The following is a 19,384-nucleotide window of genomic DNA, read 5'->3' on the forward strand; positions in this document are numbered from 1 at the left end:
ATTTGTATCAACTGAAGGGCTTAACAACTCCTTTGGAAGCACAGCGAGCTGCTCTCTGGACTGAGGTTCTCCAAGCCCTATCTGGACCTTTAAGCACGTCCTAGTCATGCAGAGCAGCCCCCTCTGCAGCACAACTTCCCAGGGTGGGAGAGACTGGCTGTGTCTGTGTGGTGGGGAGAGGTGTCTGGATGAAGAGCCTGGAAACCTGTTTCTTTGAAAACTTTTAAAAATGATACAAAAAATTGAATTTCTGTAGCTTTTCCTTAATTGCATCTTCTTTACTTGTTTGGTTTTTAAACTCAAATGGAGCTGTTAAAAATGCGACTATGATTTACCTTTCCACACCAAGCAGGGTGAGTTCAGTGGGGGGACCCTGGGCAGAGGGGGCTGCCATGCGGTTCGGAGCCAGCCGTGCTGCTCGGCCGAGGGGGGAGGCCTCTGGCCTCCGCCTGAGGCTCAGAAGTGCATCCTACTTGTGCTGCGGTTGAGCAGATCTTTGCAGAGTGTGGAGCACCTCCAAGCTGCACATACTGAAAGCCTGCTTTGGGCCGAGGGAGGAGTAGGGGATTTTTGAAAGCTGAGGGACAGCTCTGTGTGGAAAAGTGCTTGTTACTCTGAAGGAGGAGTGCGCAAGGTCTTCATGCAGTAGCTGTGTGGTGTTAGTGGCACATGCAGCTGCTTGGCTGGTCAGGCCTGGTGACACAGATATTTCCCCTTTTAATGCTCAGGTGTGAAAGGCAGGACTTTAAACCCAAAAATCAATGTGAAGACTCTTAAATGCTGACAAACTTGCCAACTGTTAGCCCTGATACTGTTTTTTCCCTAAGTGCCCATTGCTGACATTGGGATCGAGGTGAATGGGAGTGTGTGGGCTGTGTGACAAACTGACTTCTCCCTAATAACAGACTTGAGGAAGCTGCCTGTGTCCTGCAAACTAAGTGGGGATGAGCTGGTGCCTGCTTTAGTTTTTTAAAATCTGCTTGATGCATCTGTTTTGCACTCTGTAGGTACCTTTACAGAATATGTGAGCTTTGTATTAACTAGTTTATGAATTTGCACATCCCAAGATTCTGTACATCTGAAATAGGTGTTTCGTGTCCGACAGTGATGACAGAGATGGGACTTAATACCTTGACTTCTGGAGTGCTTGTGCTCTTCATACCTACAGTCCCTGCACCCTGATCTCCAGCTTTTCGATCAGTTGGAAAGTGCTCAGTTTTCCTTGTGCCATCTGTGCCCCAGAGCAGGACCAGCGAGGGATTCTGCCACACACACCACTGGTGATGTCCATCTTGTCATCCTTGATGAGGGCAAGGGCTGTGTCTCCCAGCCATCCCAAGGCCACTGGGCTGGCCCCGGTGCCTGTGGGCAGCAGAAGGCTCTGTGTGCTCCGTCCCTGTGGATGCAGCATGGAGTGAAGGTCCATGTGTGGCTCCTTTGCCTGTGCAAGCGAACGTGACTCATCTCACTGTAGCAAGAGGGTCACAAATACTCTCCGGCATCTTGTGCCTGAGCCTTTCCCACATGAACTCCGTCAGCTGCCCTGCATTAGTTGTATAATCATCTCTTGGTCACTGGGTATGCATGTCTCTCTGGAAGGGAGGAGCTGGATATTTTTTTAATGAAGGCTTTTTTTCATTAAGTTGATTAATTTCTGAAGGAGTGAATGCTTTTAACTGATGTACCAGTTGCTGTTTAATCTGCATTAGATTCTTGCTATTGGAGGATCAGAGAGACTTGTTTTCATTAGAAAGCATATTTCCTGTGTGCTCTCTGCAGCTGAAGAAATTAATTGTAGCAAAATTACTTGTTTAACTTGCCTTATGAATGGTGACTTGCTCTATTTTCATGCAAGCCAATAATCAGAGCCTTTTCTTCATGCAGAAAGCAACCCTGTCAGAAAACAGAAAACCTTTGAACCTGATACAGGAGTTCTCATAGAGGAGCTTGGGTGGTGGAGTTTATTATTGGTGGACATAGCTATCAGCCTGTTCAAGTCAGCTGGATCCTGTTGCCTTGGGAGTTGGAGACGGTTCCAAAACCCTGCCCAGTGGGTCAGGGATAGGGGTCCTGGCTACCACCCAGGTAACCCCCTCCTGCCCCGGCCCTGCTCCCACTGGAGGAGAGCATGGGATGGAAGGACTTCCCAGGACTGCTGCCAGCAGCAGCCTCTCTGCCCTTCCCCTCGCCTTGTGCTGGTGACGTGGGCTGTTAAGCAGGTACTGCCTTTAGAAACAGAGCCCTGTGGGAGCCAGTCGGCTGCCTGTTGGAGGTCCTCTGGGTCCCCTGGCCCCTCACCCTCCTCCTCAGGGCTGTGGGAAGATAAGGCCCTGAGCTCAAGACAGGGCCCCTTGAGAGGGGAGATACCAGGAGGAAGGCTGATTTGGTGATGCTCAATTACAGCCTGCTGCTAATGGCATTATGATTAGAAAATACACCTCAAAATAAGCTGCTTGTGTGGACAAAATGAGCAGGCTTCTTGCTGCCATTGCTTCCCAGCCTGCCAGGACATGCGGGATAACCAAGGGGCTTGTGCCACTTGGGGCTGCAGCCGGTGAGGGTTTCAGTGCCGCAGCGCTCCAGGGCTTTCCAGAGAAGCCATCTGAAGGAGATGGGTTCCTGGCTCTGGCACACATGCGTGTCTCTTGGTCTTCACCTGGAGCTAGTCTGAGTGCTGCTGCTGCTGGTACAGCCCTGGGTGCCTGGTGGCATACCAGTGGACGCAGGAACCCCTTCAGTGCCGCATCTGGTAGTCTCACGAAGGCAAAAGGCGCAGGGCCCGGGATGCTCCCCGTGCTGCAGCATCTCTGCGGGAACTAGGCATGTCCTGCACCTCTCACCTGAAGGTCAAGGTGCGTGTGCCCTGAGCAGGGCAGAGCTGGTGTGAGCGGTGTCCCCACGCATTGACATCCTCGGGATGCAGTAATCTCAGAAGACAAATTGGCTTTCTGCACTCTGCTGCAGCTGTTAAATCTGAATTTGTGAATGTCTCTCGTAGATCCAAAACTTCATTTTTTTTAATTATGAATAAGCACTTGGCTTCAGGAGAGCTTTCTTGGCTTCCCTTTTGACACACAGCTTAGCACACAGACTGCTAGATCATGCCATTGTCCTGAGTCAGTCAGTGTGTTATGTATTCATTACTCATACGTGTGTCGAGGCTACAGCAATGTCCAGAATGTAGCATTTAAGCTGTTGCTCCATCTTGAAGATATTTTCTTTTCACACAAGTCTCTGAAGTTTTCCAGCACCGAAGAGAGAGTGTATGGGTGACTGTCACTGCATTGCTCCCCTGGAACACATGTTGAAAACTCCTGGGTCTGCTCAGGGCATTGCTTAAAACAACACCTGAGCTCTTACGGGGGGGGGCGGGCCTTGGACCCCTTGCTGAGCCTGGTCTGCGGAGCCCTGTGTTTCCAGGCCAGGACCACCTCCCGTCCATCCCCAGGCACAAGGAGCTGAGCAAGGTGGTGAGGTTTCCACATTTTGAGACGTGGAGCATCAGCTGTTTTAAAGCAGTTTGCCATTTCACCAGTGGAACCTGCTGCTCCCAGAGGAGACAGTCCCCACTCTCTGGCCCAGGTAATGTCATTGAGCAGCTGCAGTTCGGCCTCATCCCTGTCCCTGCGATGGGGGAGATGGGCCGGCGTCTGCCCTTGCGCAGGCAGAAGGCTTTGCTGGGAGCTTGTTTGGCATCTTGCATCTGTTGTGATGCTGCCTTCCTCCAAGTGTGAAAATATACTAAGAATAAAACCAGCCTGAGGGCTTGTTGTTACCTCCTCAGCAAGGAAATGCATTTTTTCCTGTTTAGACCAAATACTCTCAATCTGTGATCTGTCTCTAGAGGGTCAGCTTTTTGCAAAAAACATTTGAGGCATGTTCTGCCAAGTCCATGGACCTCACTAAGGCTTTGGGAGTTGTAAGATAGTAAGCCTGCAAGTGAATTTGTTGCATGCTCTTAAATCTTGCCATTCATCAGAAGGCAAAGGGATAGATTCTCCTGCACGATTAAGTATAAATTTATACTCTTGCTGACTATAGATAAGAGCCTTGTTGTGAGACATCACAGTTTCTTGGGAGTGGGATGATTCTGCGAGATACTGAAGGAGTTTATGAAACCTGATTGCCACCCTTTTCTGGAGTGTAGGTTTTAGGGCAGATGTTCATGGTGTATTGAATCAGCATTTTTGAAGTCTCAATTGTGTGGGCAATACTGAAGATCATTCTGGATGCTGAGTCTGGGTAAATCAGTGTCGCTTGTGGTTCCATGCCTGCAGGAGAAGTGCTGCTGCGTTTTCAGCAGCGTTGGAAATGTGATCATCTTCCTGTGTTTGGTGTTGGTGCTCTTGGCTTATTGTGTTCTGTATTTGTAAGTTGCAAACCTCAACTGAGAGGGATTTTTAAAGGTCTTTGATCTTTTGCTTCATAGCATTAATCCTGTTTGTCAGGAACGGATTTGAGCCTGTGTTTCCTGTGGTTCAGACTCGGCCATGTTAGTTGATTTGGCACGGATGTGTGCTAGGGCCAGTCAGGCTTTTGAACTGGTTTAAAGTGAACTGCGTTTGAAGTGTGGTGTAGCAATGCTTTTGCAGTTGGGAAGTGTTAAGTGTAGATCTGTCTCCATGCCATTTTCTTACTCATTTCTGTCTTATAGAGTTGCTTCACATGTCTTCTAGCTTCTTCGCTTGATCTTGTAGCCAAATGGATCCATCCTTTGAACTCTTCCAAGGCTTCCACTGTGTAACCTGACTTACAGAGCCCGTGCAAGTGCATGTTGCATGCAGGCGTACAAATGAGGATGCCTCTCTTGCTGTTTTTTGTTTTGACAGGCACATCCCTCTCCAGTAGATGTTGTCTTTTCAAGCCTGACGTTTGCCCTTTTGCCCTTCATCTTAGTGGCTGGTGTCTGGCGAGGAGGCCAGATGACAGCAGTGTAACACATCAGGCGTGGGTAGCTTCATTACCTTTTGGTACCTGTGATTCGGAGCATGTACTTTTGCACTTCTGAATTCTGAACAAGCATCTTGCATGCTCTTATCGCCTGCAGGCTGGTCAGTCATGGCATGGTCTGATGCACTCGGATTCAGCCTTCTTCAGATGGCTGCGTGGGAGGGGAGCAGCGTGTGGTCCTTGGAGAGACGCTGGCCATCCCAAGGGCTCCGCAGTGCTGCCATGGCACGTGCTTGCTTCTGCGGCCTGGAATGAGCAGTGGGCAGGGGAGCCTGTGGCAGGTGGGGGGTCCGAGGGCAGGCAGGGTGTCTTTTACCTCTGGAGGCAGAGAAGGTGGCGTGGCTGCTCTGCCTGTTCGTTAACTGGACTGGAGCACTGCAGCACCAGTCAACGTCTTGAGCAGTTGCAGGTACTTAGGAAAGCTTCTGTATGGCTTGCTCTCAAGGGGAAAATAATCCTGTTTTATAGATCATGCTGGAAAAGTGGAGGCAGATGTTCTTCACGTGGTGTGCTCTGTAGGGACTCGTGGCAGATTAACCTACAGTAACCCACCCTGAACGGGGACTTCAGAGTCTTTAAGCCAGAGACTGAAGATTTATTATCGTCACTGAAATTCATATCATGTCTGTGTTGGAGAAAATTCCCACTCTTACTTTGGGTTTGTTAACTTGACAAGTTTCTTCCAAAGCTGTAGCTGCTGCTGGTTTTGCCTGCCGGGCCAGCTGGGAGCAGGAGAATTCCTGGCTATATTTAGAGGAAACCCGGAGCGTGTGCCTCGCTGCTAATGCTGGTCCGTTCTGTGCCGCCTGCAGTAACCTCTCCCTCTTTCACTTTCTTCAAGGTAACAGAAGATAAGAGCACAGCTGTTCTCCTAGAGGGTCACGAAGTCTGTAATCATCCTGACATGCTCCCCAGGAGAATCTGGAGGTTGCCGTGTGCATGGCAGGAGGAGGAGTTTCCTTGTCAGATTGCACTGCTTTTCATCTGGGACAGGTGACAGGCACCGGGATGTGGAGTTAGGAGACTCTTCTGGTGTGAGGCTGGCAGGAAAGTCTTAAGGATATCTTACCCTAGGATAAGAATTTGATGAGTTGTACGGCCATGAACTAGGAGAACAGCAAAAACCACAACCTGGAATGTATTTATTACTTAAAAGTTAGCTATTCTTGATAAAATCCCAAAAAATATTGCTGCTGCTTATTTTACTTACAGATTTCACACACTTGTTAATTTTAAAGCTACCAAACTTTTACTCAATACTGTACTCTGAGAAATGTAATTGGAGCAGGACATGCAATAGAATGAAATCATTGTAGTGTCTTAAGTACAATGGACTCACTTTTGTGTCTATTAAAACTTGGAAAATGTGCAACACATAACTATTGGCTGTCATTGCATATGTTAAAGCTTTTTCATGTAATTTACTGCAGACCTGAGAGAATCAATGTTTTCAGGTATGTGAGCAAGCAGTCAGCTGCTAACTTGTATGGGTTTGTGTCCTAAACGTATGCTTTCTTAAGTCACCTGAAACAGCAGGCAGCACAGTCTTGGCTTGCTCACGGTGCTTGCGCAGAGGTGGGTGGTTAGCCTGACGGCTCCAACTGGAGAGCCAATTAATGTTTTCAACTAACTTGTGTTCACACCTAGTCAACAAGTGTAATTCAAGACCCCTTGAACACATGTTGTTGGATAGAAAGGATCTTCATCCTTACACATGACCAGAAGTGATTAGCAGTCTCTAAAAAACAGAAAACAAAGAGCTTTTGTACCAAATTTAGAATACAAATGGTTTACACACTGAAGTGACCTATGGACAAGGTTTTGTAACTGTATTGGTTAATTTTTTTGTTTTCACATTAGTCAAGCTTTCCTTTGGTTTCCCTCAGTCTAGAAACATCAGTTTGTGGTAATCTGTTGCTTCTGACGCTGGAGAAGACAGTTCAGAGTTGTCCCTGCTAGGTGTAATGTTGTCTGCATGTAGAAGATTGCCTGTGAGCTACAGGGTCGTTACACAGATTCTGCTTCCTGCTTGTCCTTCATCTGTTGCAGCAAACACTGTGATAAACTTGTCAAATTAGAAGAACGAGCGGATCGGAAGACATACAAGCTTGTGTTTTCCAGGTTCAAGCTGGTTTATATTGTGGTCTTTTGAATGTCTGCGAGAGAGGTCAGAGCTTCCCTTTTCTGTTTAACAACAACGAAGTTCAACAAGAAGAGTTAAACACCAAAAAAACCCTTCTGCTGAATCTCAGTAAGAGCATACAGTGAGTCAAATATGCTTCCCTTAAAACAGTTGGAAGACAGTGGTGCAAAACATGCAGGCTAAAATGCAACGCTGGACTAGAACATCTGTCTCTCAAGACTGATTTTGGCCACCTCTGCAAACAAATCAATAAGCTTCCTGTTTTCCAAAAATAAGTATTAAAAGGACAGCAGTATATAGCAAAGGAATGTGTTCCTGCACCTTGTGTAAAGCCTTTATGAAGCAGTTGTTTACCTGGGCATCTGCTTTGCCCATCTCCAAAGCAGGCTGCTTGGCTGGCAAAGATGCTCTTGTGCAGTGAGTACTCCCACTCATGGAGAAAACAGTTCTACCTTTCTTTGCCCCTGTCTGTCTGTCTTCAGGAGTTTCTTTGTGGGTTGTTTTTTCCCCCCCCCTAGCATCTTCTCAAGCTAGGCCTAGGATTTGCTGATGGCTATGTGAGGTAGTTTTTGTTCTCTGTTCACACAGTTCTTTATTGTACAAAATCCCTGCCAAAAAGTGTTGCCAAGCTTTTTTGGCTGTAGCATTACAGCAGTTTGCTGAAGGGAGTTACAAGCAGCCTTCTGTCCATTTAAAAACATAAATTTAAAAAAGGCAAACAAAAATAACCAAGCCCCTACTCCCCCATGCTCTCAGGAAGAGTCCTCGTCTACTCCCATCTCTAGTGCAGGGCTGCTCCTGCCTGCGCGTGGAAAGGCTGCGCTGTGGTTGAAGGAGATGCCAAGAACAACAGGTGAGTCCTGGCAGCTTTCCTGAGAAGGCTAGCAGATGTCACTCAAGTCCCATGATCAGGCAGAAACATCCTTCAGATGTCCAGAAACTCCTCAGGCGTTCAGTCTCTGCTTGGTGTGAGGGAGAGTTACGAGACCTCCCATTGGGGCCACTGATTTTTCTCTGGGCTTGGGGCAGAAAACAGATTGAGGAGGTAAGCTGAAGGCCAGTGTCCGTCCTCGTAATGCTGGACGTGGTCCCCAGGATGGAGTTGTTTAAGAGTGGATGTCCAAGAGTTTCTTCCCATGATAATTTGGCTCTGCAGTAAAACCCGTGGTGCACGTAAACGTGCTCTGCCAGTTGTTTAACCAAGCAGGGGAAACCTGTCTGCCCTCTGCTTCTGCCTTGATAGTTGCTGTCATCTCATGCCCACAGAGCAGTGGTTGTGCTCCTCTGTGCTGGTGGAGGAGGGCCTGGTATCCCTTCCCTATGGTCCCTTGCAGGTCGCTGTGTCCTGCTAGTCCCCTGTCACCCAGAGCTCAGCTTCTGCTGCCCTTGCACCTGGATGGGTGACATTCCTGACATTGCTGGGGCCTTTAGAAAGCAAACAATGGGCTTTTACTGCCTGAAACTCCTTGCCAGTGCAGAGGGGAAGGGGAGAATGTGGGTGTTAGCCCTCCTCAGGTCCTGTGTCAGCAGTTGGGAGGTTTGAAGAACTGGTTTGCTGCCCTTCTCTGCCAGGAGGGCTGGGGAGGGACCCTCCTCCTAAGAGGACGGGAAGGTCGTGTGTGCTGGGACTCAGTTTTTTTGTCTTTTACCCTTGTGATGCCAGGTGGCCTGACACGCGTGTGTCTGTGTTAACACCAGCTTAAAGAATGAAGACAAGTGAAATTTAAGCACTGCAGGTGAGTCACTCGATTTTTGCCACTTTACTGAGAACTACTACAGGGAGTTTCAGTGAAAACATGATAATGGAGAAAATAGTGCTTAGGAGGCACATGCGTGGATTGGGCACTGGGGTCCTTCTCTGAATCAGGTGCTCAGTGCCAGATGTAGGTTTAAACACCAGCCTTAAACAGTATCCCAACAAAAAGCACACCTTTGGATCTGCATATGGGAGCTGAAGAAACTGCCTTGCTTCACCTTGGTGAAAAGGTGATTCTTTGGTTTTGGCAAGGCTTAAACCAAAAACCTTGCAGCAAATTGCTTTTCTTGCCTTGGCCGTTACGCAGATAAATTAAAATAATTTCTCAGCAAATGCAAAACCATAGATCAAGAACACAGTGTTGTTTCATTTCTTAACTGATTTTAAAAAGCTAATGTAGAAGTTTTGAGATGTCTTTTTTAATAATGCAAAGTTTGAGTGGCTTGCTTTAGTCTTTTATTCTGTCAGAGGAAAAGCTCCATTGGGTTAAAACCTAGATGGGAATGTTCAGGAATAGTAAGTGGTCGTTAGTACTCTCTGTAATAGGTTCTGTGCTGCCCCTTGAACGTGGTTAACAGATTTCTATGTGCTGTGAAGTTTCACTTCTTGCTCAATTTTTAAGGTTTCCCGCCTTATACTTTTAAAACTTACACGTGGCTTTAGGAAAGGGTGGGCCTTTTTCAGTCCATTTCAATACTTGTTACACTGAAGGGTTATTATAGTCTCTCCTGCTCCGCACTGTGGTTTTGGAGGTTTCCTGCTGGATCCTACAGCTGTGCTTCAGCTCACACAGCTGATTTCCTAAATGCAAGCCCTTGCAGAATCTGAGTATGGCTTTCAGTGTGTGTGCGGGTTCAGTATTTTATCCTGATGCTACTCAAACCAATACTAAACCTATCACTGTTTTTTCTCATAAGGCATTTTGCTAGTATTCTGAATCTACAGATGAAATTTTATGTGTATAATCCACATTCCTTTTACTTGGCCTCATGTCTGACCTGCCTTGGGCAGGTTTTCCAGTCCCGAAAGCTGCCCCAGTGCCCTGCTGCAGCCAGGTTCCCCTCCCCAGGCGGCACTCGTACCCTCCCAAGGGCAAATGGTATTTTCTACAGCCAGGGAGTGAGTCAGGTTATTTCTGTTCAAAGCCATGATTTCTAACCAAATTTGTGTATCCTATCTTTTCTGACTTACTACATTTATTAAAAGGAACTAGCTGTGTAGGTGGCCTGACCTCATAGTTTCTGTTGCTTCGTGGGCTGTAGGCTTGCTGGGAAGGGCGGCCGGTGAGGGGTGGCGACGGCACTGTGATGCCCGTTGGGGAGCCCGTTTGGGAGCCCAGCTGTAGTTTGGAAAGGGGTGGTTTCCCCTGGGGGCCGGGGGTGGGTGGCACCAGGGGGAGGGTGAGCAGGGAGCCGCAGTCTCCCCCTGCCTGGTGTGCTTAATTAACTTCGTTTGCACTAATCCCTTTGGTCAGTACAGCTCTATGGTCGGGGCTGGTGAAGCCATGCCTGGTGTCCCATGAGATGTCCCCACCGTGCTCCGGAATGACAGGGGTGCGTGCTCCGGAGTGACAGGGGTGCGTAGCATGCTGCCCCAAGGGCAGGGTCCCTTGCAGGCTGGGTTAGCTAAGGGAACGGATATTTTGCTGAGCTAACCTTGGAGCTGTGGCACCTAATGATGCGCTATTTAAATAACCTTTTGTTCTGTGCTAATAAATCCATTCACTCACAGAATAAGAAAACCACATGTTTTCGATTCCATCAGGGTTCCTAAGGCATAGATGAGATTTTTACTCGTTTCTTTATTGTAGTGTACAGTTAGCTTACTGCTTATTTCATGCTGGTAAGGGCTAGCAGAGCCACCAGAGCTGTTGCACCAGCTGCCTTGGTGGCATCTCCAGCAGAACAGCTTGCGCCTGCGCCGGGCAGCAGGGACGGGGGCTCCCGTGGGGCTGTGCCGGGCTGGGTGGTGGCAGAGGCTGGCCCCTTCCACTCTCAGTTCTCTGCTTTTCCCTTTCTGGGGTGTTTGCCCCAGCTCGCCTTGGGACCCGTGCTCTGCAGGTCCTGCTGCGCTCTGTGTGGCCCCGTATAAATGCAAATCCCTGCCGAGCACTTGTGCTGGGGATAGTGAGGATAAAGGGGACTAGCCTGGGGTGATGGTGGCAAAACGTCGCAGCACCTGCTTCTGTCTAAATATCATCTGTGATGTTTTTCTAAAGCTTACTCTTTTGTCTTTCTTCCAGTTTCGTGCTTTTCTGTGCTCGGTTCTCCATTTGGGCACTTCCTGGGTGTCCTCCCCGCTCCACCTGGCTGTCGGACTGGGCAGGGAAAGCCAAGCTCTGCCAAGGGGCTCCTGGCAAGGGGCTCCCTGCGCCCTGACACCCCTCAGGCCCCTGTGCCTCTCTGAAATGCCTCATGCAGCAGAACAGCCTTAAAAATTAAGAACAAGTGGAAGAGGGGGCTCTGGTTCGCCTGCCGTGAAGGCAGCGCTGTGGCTGGAAGCATTCATGCAGGCCTTTGCTTTTGTAGCGTCAGCTTTGGTGTTTCTCAAGCTTTTCCACTGACCTGAAGTAAATGTTTCTCATACTTTGACTTTGTGAAATTTCAGCTTTCTTCCTGGCCTAGTGTTGACTAGGGGAAAGGCCGTTTTAAAGTGAATAGGATGAAAATCCATTTCCCAAACAACTTTGTCTTTGTCATTCATGATGGGCCCGTGGGACTGCACTGGGGAGATGATTCTCAACAACTGGTAGCAGTGTCTTTAAGTTTGTCATTTTTGACCATTTCTCCTTATTTCCCCTTTCCTGATTAAGCTATGGCCAATAAGAATATCAACATCTTAATGCATTTTAACTGTATTGATGCTGGTGCGCTGGTTTTAGAGGCTGTGATAACATCAATTGGAGCAGCAGCACCACTGACTGAACAAACAAGCTCTTGGCAAGCATAGCAGTCTGGGGAGCCACAGGGAGAAGACCAGACCCAGACCTGCCCCAAATCACGGGCAGTGCTGCTTGTCCAGGTGGAAGGTGTAGGAGCATAGGTCCCATGGGCTGGCTGCCAAGTGTCAGAGCAAGCCGGTGAAATATGAAGCTGATACCTTAATGCAAAACAGGGAGAAAGGCTACTATATTATTTTTTTTTTTAAATGAGTGTTTTGTAGGACTCTCAATTCTTTGGAGCCAAGCAGGATCCCTCGGGGGCTGCAGTGAACATGCATGTGTTGGTGGAGTAGTCATGTCTTGCTGGCATAACGGTCCAGCGGGGCCACTGGTCCCTTTGTGCTTGGGGCCGATGATGAGCAGGCACGTGGGCTGCATGCAGCCTTCACCAGCAGGCTCCCTGCCTCTGCCGCGAGAGAGGAATTCAGCTGAGAGAGGGGATCTGCCCTCAAACTGTGGACCTCAAAGCACATCCTTTGCCACTGGTGCAAGGGCAGACAGGTTGTGTAAGGACAGAAGATGCAAAGCAAGGCCCCCCGGTGCTGGGGGACTGAAGGAAAGGCAGAACAGCTCCGTTGGGTTGTCCCAGAAAACCAGAGTCAATCAAAGCTCCATCTCCCAGGACAGCAGCATCACCATTTCTCATTCCTAATGCACTTTAGTTGCTGTTGGCACCAGTCTGGTTTTCACAGGGTTTTCAGTCACCCCTTCTGGGAAAAACTGTGCTTACAGCCAAACCTGCTGGATTTTAGCAACAGTTTTGTGTTCATCTGTCCTCCTGACTTGGCTGCAACCTTACAACAGTAATCCTGGGGCTACAGTATCCCTTAATAGGTAGGAGAAAATGGGAAGTTGAACTTTTAAAGATGAAAGTAGCTTTATGCTGGCAAAAGAATTATCTGCTGTTCTGATATGTAGTAATTTTCTCACTTTAGCTAGATCTTTAAGATTATTACTACTATCCATTTTTTATTACAGCTTGTAGCAGAGAATTTCTAAGCAGCCTTGATGTGGTGTTTTCTGTGTCAGGGACTAATGGCTCTGCTGTGACACCAGGGAGGAACCCCAAGCATCAGTAGTTGGACGGGACCTGGGGTCCCCCCACCCCATGGCTGTCCTATCCCTTGGCAGGGACCCTGGAGGCCAGGGCACCTGGAGCATCGTTCTGCCTGTCACCACTCCTCATATCTGTGTCCATCCCTGCCAGCATCCCAGCAGGGAGGTCATGACCGAAGGCTGCCATGAGCCCTGGCTGGGTAGCAGCACAGCTCTTGCTCGGTGTCAGTCCGAGTTTCTGTGCTTCCAGTCTGAGCTCCCATTTGCTCAGGAGGGACCAGCCTGAGCACAGGCGGTGGGGGTTGACCGAGCTGACAGGCACCGCGAAGAGCTAGACACAGGTGCCTGACTCCCCAGTGATGCTCCATTTAACCTAATTAAAAGAAGCTAGCTTTAATCCAATCAAACATCTGTCTTGTATGGAAAATGTTTTCTTTCTCCTAAAGTATATTTATTTTTTTAAGTGCATATTATAAAGCACAAAGTTGGTCACGTTGTTTTTAAAACTAATTTCTCAGGAAGAACTCATAAATTTTAAGCTGTTTTTCATTAGACAGCAAAACCTGAAGCATTTGGCTTTGATACCCGAAGCTTAACATGGCTTGAAACAGAATATAATTAAAATAGAGAATCCGAAGTGCAGCTGAACCGAATATGGAGCAACTGCACTGACAGGCTTGGCAGGAGGGAAAGGGCTGTTTGTTATTCTTTGCTGAAAGTCCTTGGTGTCACTGGTGTCACGCTGAAGGTGTGTGAGGATGAAGTGCTGGCCCCGAGGTGCAGCGGGGCCAGTTTTGGAGGAGGTGTGGGGCCCTGCTGTGCCGGGGCTGGTGCTGCTGCTCGGGGCTCGGCACCACAGTGCCGATCCCCTGTGCCACGGGTTTCCCACGGCCCAGCCTGGAGCAGGGAAACGATCTGGGGCCAAATCCCCTGAAATTCAGCATCCACCCATTCGGTGGAGGGGGGGTGCCCAAGGGGCTCCCAGCACCCTCACTGAAAGCAGCCGTACACCCTGATTTGCTCCTGTTCTAAGGAACTGGATGCAGTCTGGCCCCAGCGAGGGAGGGGGCTAACTAACAAATACTAAGGCACTGGTGCAGAGCTGGGCAGGGGGCTCTGGTCTGTGGTGCAGGAGGTGCAGCAGGCGCAGCCACCGGCAGCAGCAGTCTTGCCTGGCACACACAGGGACGTGATGCACCAAGGGGCATGGTGCACCAAGGGGATGCAGTGCACATGGTCCCTGCCTGGGATGGGGCCGAGCTGTTGCTGGCAAACCCGGGGTGGGAACAGTAGTACTGGGTCACTCAGCCCGCGTGCAATGGCTGCAGGAAGGTGAAGGTGGTTCTGGTGCCGGTGAAGAAGCATAGGCTGGGCAGCAGTGGGGACTCATGAGTGGAGGGGCCAGGGTGGTGGGGGTCCCAGCCCTGCAGCCCCACACAAGCACATGGACCTGGGACCGGAGTTTACTCTGGCATTGAAATTTGGTCTTGTTTTGCATCTTGTTGCTGGTGTGGGGGTGGGGATCCTTTCTGCTTTGATTCTGTTTATGACTTTCCTCCACCCCATCATTTTGCTCAGCAACATCGTTTGTAGAAGCCTGTAATGATTCTGCATGGTTTTAATTTGCTTATGGGTGTGAGATAATGAGTGGTTTGAAATCAGGCTTTGCTGGCTGGTGCGTTGTCACTGCGTGCTCCTGGTCAGCCGGACCCTCTCCTGCTCAGCACCGCAGCTTTGCTGCAGAAAGTCCCAGGCACAATCCTGCACTATTGCAAGTGATCAGTGATTCAGTTAGTACAAGGGTGTCATAGGCACAAATATCTGTATCAATGAGTTTTAAGTAAGAATGCTCATGTTACTGTAGCCTCTCCAAACCATATTTATTTATAATTTCCACAGCTGAAGCTCTGTTGCTAAAGAAAAATTGAATTTTCCCAGTGGCACAGAGGCTTGGCTGATGAGTCATTGTGCTTCATTAGCTAATCTTAGATCTGCTGTGAATTACTCAGTGACTGCTGATACAAAGTGGGCTGAGAAAATGCTCGTTTTGAGTGGATAATTTTAGAATTTGGGTCTCTTCCCTGGCAGGGGAAGGTGTGAGTGCATGGGGCTTCAGAGCTGCTTGGGTAGGTGTATGCTGCTCTCCCAAGCGTATCTTAAAGCATAAAGACAAACTGAAGAGCTTGTGCTATTTTCTCAAGTTAGATCCTTGTGTGAATTTCAGTTATGTGAAGATATTTTATTAAATTCAGGAATAGCTCGTGTAAGTAAGTATGTACTGAATAAGATGGATTATGTAGTGGGGGTAATGGCCCTAGTGAGAGAGGGCTGGGGACAATGGGGTTTGTATCAGCAACATGAAGTGTTGAATATTAGCAACATTAAGTGTCGAAGTCTGTAATGGAGGAGCACAAAAGTGTTTTTGGGGGGAATGGTAATTTTCAGCTTTAACTACACAGGTGATGATGTTTTCCTCTGAAGTCCCTGAAAAGGTGACTGAGAAAGCGAGACCACATGTGTTCTCTGTGAAGTATCTGCGTTCCCAGCGGAAAATGCAAAGGGATCGTGAACCCAAAACCCTGAAAGATCCCTGCTGGGCCCCCCATGCAGCACAGCAGCATCCGCCGGGTTCCTGTCGCCTGAGCTCTGGGTGCCGCGGAGTGATGCCCGTGGGCCGCTGCTGACCCGTGGGACCTCAGCTCTGCCATGCGTGGGGTCCCGCTGGGTGCCGTGCCGCCATGCATGCCACCGCGAGACTGCATTACCAGGGTTGGGCTGCCACAAGTCATTCCATGTCAGACTGAAGAGCTTTTGGCTCAGCACCCATCTGCTTCTGCAGGAGAATGCAGAAAATGTTTTTAAGGGCTGTTATGAAGTGGCCTGGCCACCAAGGAGGTTGCCCAAACTCTTCACGGCTAATTGACAACCCGGCGTGCAAGGAGCAGCCAAGCTGTGAGGTGGTGATCGCTGCTTTTAGCCATGGAGTGTTCGTTCTGCTTTCTGAAAGCTGACTTTTCAACAGAGTGTCTTGTGATTTGGAGTTCCTAACACTAAACCGATTTGAGCATCATTTCATTGGCTTTGTTTCCTGATTTCAATATTTAAATCAGTATTGCGCTCCTATTAGTTACCTTCTTCTGCATTAAAACAGGACAATTACTACTTTAAATCTTCTTGGCTGGTTTCTAATCTTAGTTGCTCAATAGGTTCATGTGAGGGACTTTCTAAGATGTTGTCACCGTACAGCTCGTGTCGGCAGGTCCTGCTTTACCCATGGTTTGGTTGGTGTATTGGGGGCCTGCCGGGTTTCCCCCAGGCCCCCTGCCCTGGAGCCCTGCCGGTTCCCCAGGCATGTGCGCAGAGCAGCAGCCATGCCATGGAGGGTGACAGCCCTGTCCCCCACCCATGGGCGTCTGGGGGTGGGCAAGGGCCACTGGTTCTGTGCCATGGTGTGGGGCCTCCTCCCCATGGGAGCTTTTCGGGTGGTGGGAGACATTTCCTGGGGGAGCGGGGATGTTCCTGTTGGTATGATGCTTTTTATCTTTCTTTTTATTATGGCTTGCATGTGCACCAAAAATTGTATTAGCAGTTTCCCAAGCAGCATTTTCCACTGTGGCTTGAACTAACGAAGTTTGTTGTAATATACAGGTAATTTTTTCTTCCTGGTGCTAGCTGTTGTCAGCTGCTCATAAATGCTGCCTGGCTCAGCCCCACTGGTTTGTCCCTGACATATGAAACACTTCTTGGTATGATAATTGCAGCAATTTCAAGAAATAGGAGTAGGGGTCTGGACAGGAACTGCCTTTGGAAACATCTGTTTCACCTTTCTATCTATGACCTCTTTCTGAAAAAATCTCTTTAAATTAAAAAAAAATAAAAAATTGCTCAATATAATACGGTCCCTGGAGTGACTTACAAATGGCTATAAAAGCTACACTAATGCAACTTCACCCTTACAAACTGATACCCAGTGGGAAGAAAACCCCACAGTCTCCATCCACAAACCTCTCCTCACAGGGGATCGAATTTGTAACACCAGTTTTTCTGAGTTTCATCTTCTCTGATGCTGCCTTTCCCTCTAGTGTGGCTTGTCCCCCCTGTAACATGCCCTGGGTACCAGCTGCAGGGGAGTGCAAGGGGGGTTGCAGGTCAGGCGCACGCCGAGCAAGGTCAGAGCATGCAGTGAGTGCCACGTGCCAGCAGCTCTTTGCTCCTTAGACCAGGGCGATGCTGTAGGTGACGAGTGTTGGGGTGGTCCCAGAGGTCCAGACTAACCTGAAAACCCTCCTGTAGCAAACCTCTGGTCTCGGATGATCCCGGCAGGACAAAGGCTATTGGGAAAAGTGCGGTGCTTGCTCAGTGCTGGTCAGTGTGTTGGCAGCCTGTGGGCAGACGGGGGACTGGCACGGGTATTGCCCCTCCAGCGCCCACCCCCTGTTTGGTGGTGCAGAGCTCAGAGCGCTGGCCCGGATGCCATGTGGCGTGTCCGTCTCCACATCTGGCTGGGTCATAGCAGTGGTCCCTGCGGGACATGGGTGCTATGGCTGGGGGGTAGTGGTGGGCACGCTGCCCTCTTCCTCGAGCAGTGAGATGGGTTTTGGTGGGAGTGCATCCAGAGCTGGTAGGTGATGGTACAGCCACAGGCAGGCCGTACCCACCAGCCATCAGGGGCTGGATGGGGCTGGGGAAGGGGGGCAGTTTGCACACAGGATGGGAAGGAGGACAGGTTATTTATCGGGTGTGGGGAAGCTGCTTGTGTCCTGACAGCCTGGAGAGCAGGAGAGGGTCAGAGCAATGCGAGGGGTGGTACACCAGTCCAATGTTGGGCTGCCTGAGCCACAGGCAGGAACGGGGTCTCTCAGTAGGGGAGAACCTGGGTTTGGTGCGAGGCTGCACCAGCTTTGTTATGTTCGGAGACTTGCAAAACGTAACTTCCCATGAGAGAAGGGTGTTTGCTAGATGGGAAAGGCCTGACTCAGACCTTCCTCTGCTCCACCTGCAGACTTCGGCTGGCTCAGCATCAGACCACTGTGCCAGGCAGAATCAGCACAGAATTTTCCAAAGGAGCTAAATTTGGCTACGTAGCACAGCAGAGAGGGACAGTGAGACATGGGACCCCCCCCCATGCCCCTGGTCCCTGCAGGGGACAGCCATCCTGCTGCCAGTGAGGTCCGCGCCTGCTCGGGCTGTGGGCTGCAGGGCGGGAGCTGCCAGCACCCACGGCACGGGTCTGCCCTGCATCCCACTCAACACGTAACACAGAGAAAACCAGCAGCTCACTAACATGCAGATTGGTATCTCCTCCTTTGTACAGACTGCAGAAGGCTTTGGAGGAAAGCTGATGCTTGCTTGGCTTAATTAAACTTGTTCAATAATGTTATCTTTGCTGTTTGCTATGCCCGGTCCCAATCGCACCTTCCTGGAAGGGTCTGTAATAGGGTCCTGCTGCTGCTCTCACCAGGGGCAGCTTTGCGCCTATATCTAATTAATCCTTATTTCAAGGTTAAACAGGTCTTCCCATCACAGAAGTTAATTATCAGCTGTGATTGCTGTGTTTTTTCCCCCTTCCATTAGAGGTACTAGGGATTATAATCAGCCAGTTAGGATCAGCTGCTTGCACAACAGTGATGAATGCTCTTTCTTAGGTGGTATCACTAGTGATTCCTTTTTTACCATCAACTGATGTCTCTTTGGGAAGCGTGGAAAAGCATTCTGTTTAGAAAAGCATTTTTTGTGCAGGGCTTTGGGTTTTTCCCTTTCCTACAACTCAGCAAACGAAATTGTTGTTTACCAGCGCTGCCCATACACATCATCTGTCGCTGCAGAATGGGACCTGTAATTCTCTACACGAGGGAGTGATGGCCACGGCCAGAAATCAGGACTTCCTTCCTCCTGGAATTTATAGGTTCAATAATAATTCATTTTAAAGTATTTTGCATCTGCTGCAGAAGAAAAATCCAGACACGCTTCACCCTGAAATAGGTCACCCAGACCTCTGTTCCTGACAGTCTCAGTTGAAGCTGGACCTGGGAGGTGCTGCTGGGAACTGCTGCGGGCAGGGCTCACCAGGGCAGCCGACCTGCCACCTTCTCCAGCTCAGATAAACCTTACCAGCCCTACCACCCACTGATCAGCGTTACGGGGAGAAAATTGTAATGGCTGATGGATGGAGGAGAGCCCAGCGAGGACGCAACTTCTCAGGGACAAAATACAGCCTGAAAAGTTGAGCAGCTGGCTGAACCAGCAAGGGGAGGGCTGCTGACCTACAGTAACTGAGGTGCAGAGTGGTCTGGAGGAACTGACAATAAAGAGAAGTGAGGTCATGCAGTGGGAACAAAATAAGAAACACATTCCTGTCCAATTGTCTAGAATTTCCTGTCTAGAAAATATGTTCTTAATGCTTACATCCGCTGTTTGGGCTGGAAGGAGCGTTGTCTCTGGTGCCAGCGAAGGTCCCGGCCATGCCCGTGCTGGCATGGTGCCTCAGCACGGCGCTCACAGGGAGCACTGGGGAGCTGGGCTCCGTGCCGCTGATCCT

General features: G+C 49.4%; 1 protein-coding gene across 2 annotated transcripts in view; it reads left to right on the top strand.

Moving 5' to 3' along the window:
• Nucleotides 1-19,384, top strand: part of PWWP2B (PWWP domain containing 2B) — a 93,952-nt gene that overhangs the window by 15,638 nt on the left and 58,930 nt on the right. The window contains exon 3 of one of the 2 annotated variants that reach the window (XM_056352101.1): nucleotides 5,792-6,329. The exons of the other annotated variant lie outside the window; for it this stretch is intronic. The gene's annotated coding sequence lies outside the window, so the exon portion shown is untranslated. Of the gene's footprint in view, nucleotides 1-5,791; nucleotides 6,330-19,384 lie in introns of those variants that run through there. 2 annotated transcript variants of the gene reach the window in all.

This window comes from Falco biarmicus, chromosome 9 (genome assembly GCF_023638135.1).
Source record: "Falco biarmicus isolate bFalBia1 chromosome 9, bFalBia1.pri, whole genome shotgun sequence".
Taxonomy (NCBI): Eukaryota; Metazoa; Chordata; class Aves; order Falconiformes; family Falconidae; genus Falco; species Falco biarmicus.